The sequence below is a fragment of the Octodon degus genome, unplaced genomic scaffold (genome assembly GCF_000260255.1).
Source record: "Octodon degus isolate 3935 unplaced genomic scaffold, OctDeg1.0 scaffold00083, whole genome shotgun sequence".
NCBI lineage: Eukaryota > Metazoa > Chordata > Mammalia > Rodentia > Octodontidae > Octodon > Octodon degus.
Genome location: NW_004524659.1, coordinates 8,907,404 through 8,913,917, shown reverse-complemented (window position 1 = coordinate 8,913,917; position 6,514 = coordinate 8,907,404).

The window sequence follows — 6,514 nt, the reverse complement described above, 5'->3', positions numbered from 1 at the left end:
AAAAAAAAAAAAAAAAAAATGAAGGGCTGGAGAAATAGCTTAGTTGCATGAGCACCTGCCTGGCAAGCGCAAAGTCCCGAGTTCCATCTCCAGTACCACATGCTGTGCTGGTGCCATGCCAGCCCCAGAAATAGGCGTGGTGGTGCCCGCCTGTAATCCCAGTGCTGGGGAAGCTGAGACAGAAGGATCGCTAGGAGTCTGAATTGTGTAGGGATACCCTGTATCAAAATAAAACTTTTTAAAAAAAAATTTTTTTTTTGGTGGTACCAGGGATAGAATTCAGGACCTTGTTCTTGCCAAGCAAGCACTTATTCAACTGAGTTATTTCCCTAGCCCCTAAAGAATTCTTGATAAAAATAACTTAAAGGGTCAGCCAGATAGCTCAGGGGACTAAAGCCCCACCTCAAGCAGAGAGCAGCTGCAGGCCCCGCCCCCTGGGCACACTGAGGTGGCAGACCTGGGGGGGTGTGCCTGTAATCCGAGTGTTTGGAAGGCTAAAAACAGGAGGATCACTATGAGTCTGATCTGTGTAGTGAGACCCTGCAGACTCCGTAGACCCTATCCCAAATACATAAGAAAAAGTTAACTACAGTTGTATAAATTCTCAAACAAATTGTAGATTATTGTCATTTATGAAGATAAATATAAATAAAATTCCTACTTATTTAAGCCAGTGTTCTATTAAAAAGTTAATTTTAAATTGAATATCAGACTTTGCCTGCTGTAGATTATGTTTTCAGAATTTCAGTGTAATAACTCTAGAAGGTTACAATAATGATGAAGTGATCCTTGACTGAACTCTAGTGACATCTGGATCAGGGTCTGTGAATGAATCTCAGGAAAATCAAACTGATCCCCTCAGCCCTTAGGGGTAGTGTGTGAGGCATGGGGCCAGAGGTGTGCTCTGATGGCAGCCTCTTCCCAGGCACCCCAAGTGTTTGCTAAAAACCCCTAGGTTCTTTGCATATGTCATTGCTGTTCTGTACTAATATTTTTAGCTTATTTAATGATTAAAATGTACAGTTGAAGTACAATGCTTGCCTAGCATGCAAAATGCCCTGGGTTCAATCCTTAGCACTCAAAAGAGACTAGTTAAAGGAGTACAAGGACCAGCCAAATAGCTCAGCGGATTAAAGCATCTGCAAGCAAGCTCAGAGGCTGGGGGTTCGATCCCTTGGCCTGCCATGCCAGCCCCGCCCCCAGGACAGGCTGAAATGGCGAGTGACACTGGGTGTGGTGGCGCCCACCTGTAATCACAGCATTTGGGAGGCTGTAAACAGGTGGACGAGTCTGATCTAGTAGTGAGACCCTGGACACCTTGTAGACCCTTCCCCCTTCCCTAAAAATAAAAAAGCAGGATAAGCGTTGACTGGCAAACGCAAGGATCTGTGTTCAATCCCTGGTTCCACAAAAAAAAAAGCACAAGCTATGACATGAGGGGCTGGCCAGATAGCTCAGTGGACTAAAGTGCCTGCTTAGGCAGAGTGCAGTGGCTGGGTTCAAGATATATAAATAGACAGACAGACAGACAGACAGACAGACAGACAGACAGACAGAGACGGACAGAGACAGACAGAGACAGAGAGAGACAGAGACACAATGCAGTCCAGGCTGGCCTTGAATTCACAGTGATCCTCCTACCTCCCAAGTGCATGTGCCAGCACACCTGGTCTTTTATTTTTCATAAGCACAAACACGAACCGGGGATCGAACTCAGGCCCTTGTGCTTGCCAGGCAAGCACTTGTTCTACTGAGCCATCTCCCCGACCCCTATTAAAACTTTTTATGCCATGATAGCCACTTAGCCTTTCTCTTTCTCTTAGCCACACATCGACGTTAGACCATATCAGTACATACATAGCTGCTTCACTGTTTTCTTTATTTTTTTTTTTTTTTTCCTCGATTGCCTTCAGGGCACTTTTGGCCAGCGGGAGAGGTGTGAGGTTCGAACTCCAGCAACCTGAGGCGGACAGCTTTGTGGAAGCAGCCACTTAAAGGCCTGAGCTAGGGCCAGGCCCCCTGCTTCACTGTTTTCTTTTAACAAATGCTTACTATTCCATATGTGTGCTTCACAATGTAACCCTGTTAATTTAGGGTTTTTCATTATTTGTTGCTCTTTCAAACAACCTTGCAATAAATATCTCCCTTGCACATAAGTTAATTTGTTATGTGTGATAGATCTTTAATGAATTCTTGGGAGTGCTATATCAAAATTATATAGTTTTAAAAAGGGGGGGCTGGGGAAATGGCTCAGTGGAATAAGCGCTCCCCTGGCAAGTGCAAGGGCCTGAGTTCAATCCCCAGTTCCACCAAAAAAAAAAAAACAAAAAAACAAAACTGGTGTGAAAAACAGTTGAGCTGGATGTGGTGGTGCACACCTGAAATCTCAGCTGTTTGGGAGGCTGAGGCAAATTAGAGCTCAGCCTGAACAATTCACCAAGATTTTGCCTCAAAACTTTAAAAAATAAATAAAGTGGAAAAGGCTGGGGATATATGTCAGCACCCCTGGGTTTTAATCCCAGTACTAAAAAAAAGTTGAACATATACAAAAAGCACAGAATCTGGGGCTGGGGAGATGGCTCAGTGGAATAAGCACTTCCCTGGCAAGCGCAAGGGCCTGAGTTCAATCCCTGGTTCCGCAAAAAAAAAAAAAAAAAAAAACAAAAAGTTTAATAAAAAAAAAAAAAAAAGCACAGAATCTTATAATTAACTCCGGTCACTCCAAAGCAAGGTTAAATAGTTTATCAGCTCATGACCAGTTTTATTTTGTCTACATTGCCACGCACTTCCTTCACTTAGGTTACTTTTTAGGGAAGTACTAGATATTATCTGCCATTACATATTTAAGTATTTCAGCATTTGTTGCTAAAGTACATCACAAGTTTAAAAAATAATTTCAAAATAAATAAATAATAATTTCAGTCCTTAAAAAGATTGGACAATACTGCCTTAGTAACATTATATTATATATATATATAATATATATAATATATATTTTATATATATATATGGGTTCCAATTTCTTTTTCATGCATGTAGTATTTTTTAATCAGTAAGTAATCTCCACAAATTTAATGACCATGTCTCTTAAACCTCAATTTATGCATCCTACCTTGTTTTTTCTACCCTCGATTCCTTTTTTTTGTTTGTTTGTTTGTTTATTCTATGGCACTAGAGATTGAACACATGCTAGGCAAGCCCTTTACCACTTTTTTTTTGAGACATTAATTCAGGCTGACCTTGATCTCACTATGTAGCCCAGGCCGGCCTCAAACTTGCAGTAACCCCCTTCCCTCAGCATTTGTTGAACACTCAGCTACTAGAATATTTTTTATAAAGGAAATTGTCCTTTTACCTACTATTATGTCATCCATTGTTACAGTAATGAAAGGCAGGACAGATGCTTGTTTTACTTACTGGTTTTTAAAATGATGAATTGGTTCCTTAGCTGTCATGGTTTCTCTCTCTCTCTCTCTCTCTCTCTCTCTCTCTCTCTCTCTCTCTCTCTCTCTCTCTCATAGTTAATAAGTTTAGATTCCCTTAAGTAGCATCCTCCATGGAGCTCAAATGGTCCAGTGGTTGGTGTAGAGGAGCCTCTTCCAGCTGGCGCCTGTGCCCTTTTGATAGGACCCCAGTAGCTCTGTTCATTTGTTTGCTTTCTCCCCCAAAATGTTCCAGGCCTATCAGGTCATTTCCTGAGGGGGTCGGGGTCATGTTCCAAGAAACCCTCTTTCCTTTCAGTATTTTGTTACTTTTCCAAATAATATTTGGAAAACACAAACAGGTCTCCTGTTCTTGCTCCCTTTTGGCTATTTTTAAAGATGTTTGTAGATTTTAAGCCACTTCATAGGCGTTGCTGGAGTGCCTGTGGGCACGGTATGCACCTGCGCGTCTGCCCACAGTGGAAGAGAGCCCCAGTGCCACGTTCTTCCAACCATGGAGAGCACATTTATTTTAAATGTAGATGAAAAATGGAAAAGTCACTTGTGTTTTAAATTACATTGTGTCAGGCCGGGGAGTTTATTTATTTTTTTTTAAATGTATCAGGTATTTAATTAGGTTCTTAGTAAGAAATTTAGAACACTAATTTATGAGGGTAAATTCCATTTGTCAGAGCAAAAACGGATCGCAGGTAGCCCCGGAGCTGAGGAACACCTTTGATTTTTGCCAAAATCTGTGAGTCCACCGCTTTCTGATCCACCTTGCGCTGCTCTGAAATCTGGTATCTCTCTTTCTCGGTGTCGAAGATCTCGCCCTCCTGGTGTCTGGGCTTCCGCAGCTTCTTCTTCTTAAAGTAAGCATCAGTGAGGTGTTTGGGGATTTTCACTTTGCTGATGTCAATTTTTGTAGAGGTGGCAATGACAAATTTCTGGTGTGTTCTTCGTAGAGGAACACAATTAAGGCTCAGAGGCCCAGTCACAAGTAGCAAGCCACTCTCCAACTGCTTCAGGAAGACCACTCTCTTGCCTCTGTGACGCCTAGTGAGGATGATCAAGATGGTGCCAGGAGTGATGCTAGCTCGAAGTTTCCGCACATGCTGACTGAAGGGTTTCTTGCCGTGGCTCAAGAGCTTTCGGGGCACATCTTCAGTAGGGTAGTATCTAGGCATTTTTCGAAGCTTAACCACCCGGCTACCTCCATTCTTGTCCCCACCGACCGGTTTTGTGATGGTAGCAAGAACTTTCTCCTTCTTTTTCTTCTCAACCTTTGATTTAGCAGCTGTGTACTTTCTCTTGTACAAAGCCTTTCTGGAATACATGGCAGATCGGGAGTATCTACCAATTCCTCTAACTAGGACAGGATTTCGGCTGCAGTGGGGCTGCCCCTTTTTGGACTTTTTTGCCTTCTTCACCTTACCCTTTTTACCAGTGCCACTGGCAGCAGCCTTCTGGGCTTCAGGTTTCTTCTCTTTAGTGTCTGGCTTCTCAGTTTTTTCACCCGCCATCTTGCAAGATCAGGCCGGGGAGTTTAGCTCAGTAGAATAAGCACCTGCCTGGCAAGCTCAAGGTCCTGAGGTCAATCCTTGGTACCACAAAAATAAATAAATTAAATTACATTGTGTTGATTATGATTAAACTAGATCAATACTTTTTCATCTAGTTTGATACTTTGATGCTGACTTTGATACTTTTTTTTTTTTTTTGAGACAGGGTCTTGCTGTATAGTTCAGACTGCTCCTGAACCTACTATATAGCCCAGGCTAGCCTAAAATTTGTGGCAATCCTCCTGCCTCAGCTTCCCGAATGCTGGGATTACAGGCATGTACCACCATGTCCAGCGATACTGCTTATAGCATGGTTCCTAAAGCAGAGGTGATCAGTAAGTATTTGTTAATTGCATAAATTAATTGTATGCTCGTATCCTTTGCTCATTTAATTTTGGGACAGTCACATTTTCCTTTAAAAGAACTAATTTTGAAGCAGGCATGGTGGTGCACACCCGTAATCCTGGCACTCTGCAGGCTGAGGCAGGAGGATTGTGAGTTCGAGGCAAACCTGGGCTACACAGTGAATTCAAAACCAGCCTGATCTATAGAGCAAGACCCTGTTTCAAAAAAGCAACTTGTTCTCAAGCTAGACATAGCGGTGCACTCCTGTGATCGCAGATCCTTAGGAGGTGGAGGCAGAAGGACCTCAAGTTCAATTAGCAAGATCCCGTTCCAAATAATTGAAGAAAACAAAAGAAAAAATGGAAGGAGAAAGAAAAAGACTATGCTTATTCCACTGAGCCATCTCCCCAGCCCTAAAAAGAGAAAGACAAGAAAGAAAGAAGAATCAATAAAGAAAGGGAAAGGAAGAAAGGGAAAAAAGAGCCAGACATGGTGGTGTATGCCTTAATCCCAGCTCATTGGAGACTAAGGCAAGAGGATCACCACGAGTTCGAGGCCAGCCTGAGCTACATAAGGAGACAACCAAAAAACAAATAAATAAATAAATAAATAAATAAATAAATAAAAGGAAAAAGAGGAGAGAGAGAGAGAGAGAGAGGCAGGGGAAGGGAGCAGGAAGGAGCAAATGAAGAAGGGCAGGGAACCAATGTCCTGCACCTCCTCCGTGTAGCGCTTGGCAAGGCCCTGAGCGCCATATCCAATACAGTGTGGAAAGAGACAGGTTGTTATATCTGCCACGAGGTGGCAGCAGAGTGACACCAAAGTCTGATCTAAAATTGCCATGTCACATATAAAAATTAAGGATTATTTAATATAATCCAATATCCAGGAAGTATAGGTGATGGCATATGCTGAAGTTTGGGAAATACTCGTATCTCTGATTTTCTTTTTTTTTTCCAGTTAAACATTCATACAGATTTATATTCACCTTTTTCTTTACACAGTAATAACACATACATACATGACATGAAAATTCTGGCCAAAAATCAGAGATATTGACAATATTCTCACATATCAAAAATAGTGTGGATGGGGCTGGTGAGATGGCTCAGTGGTCTAAAGCACCTACTTAGAACAAGCTTAGCAAAGCACAGGGACCGCGGTTCAATCCCCCAGCACCACATG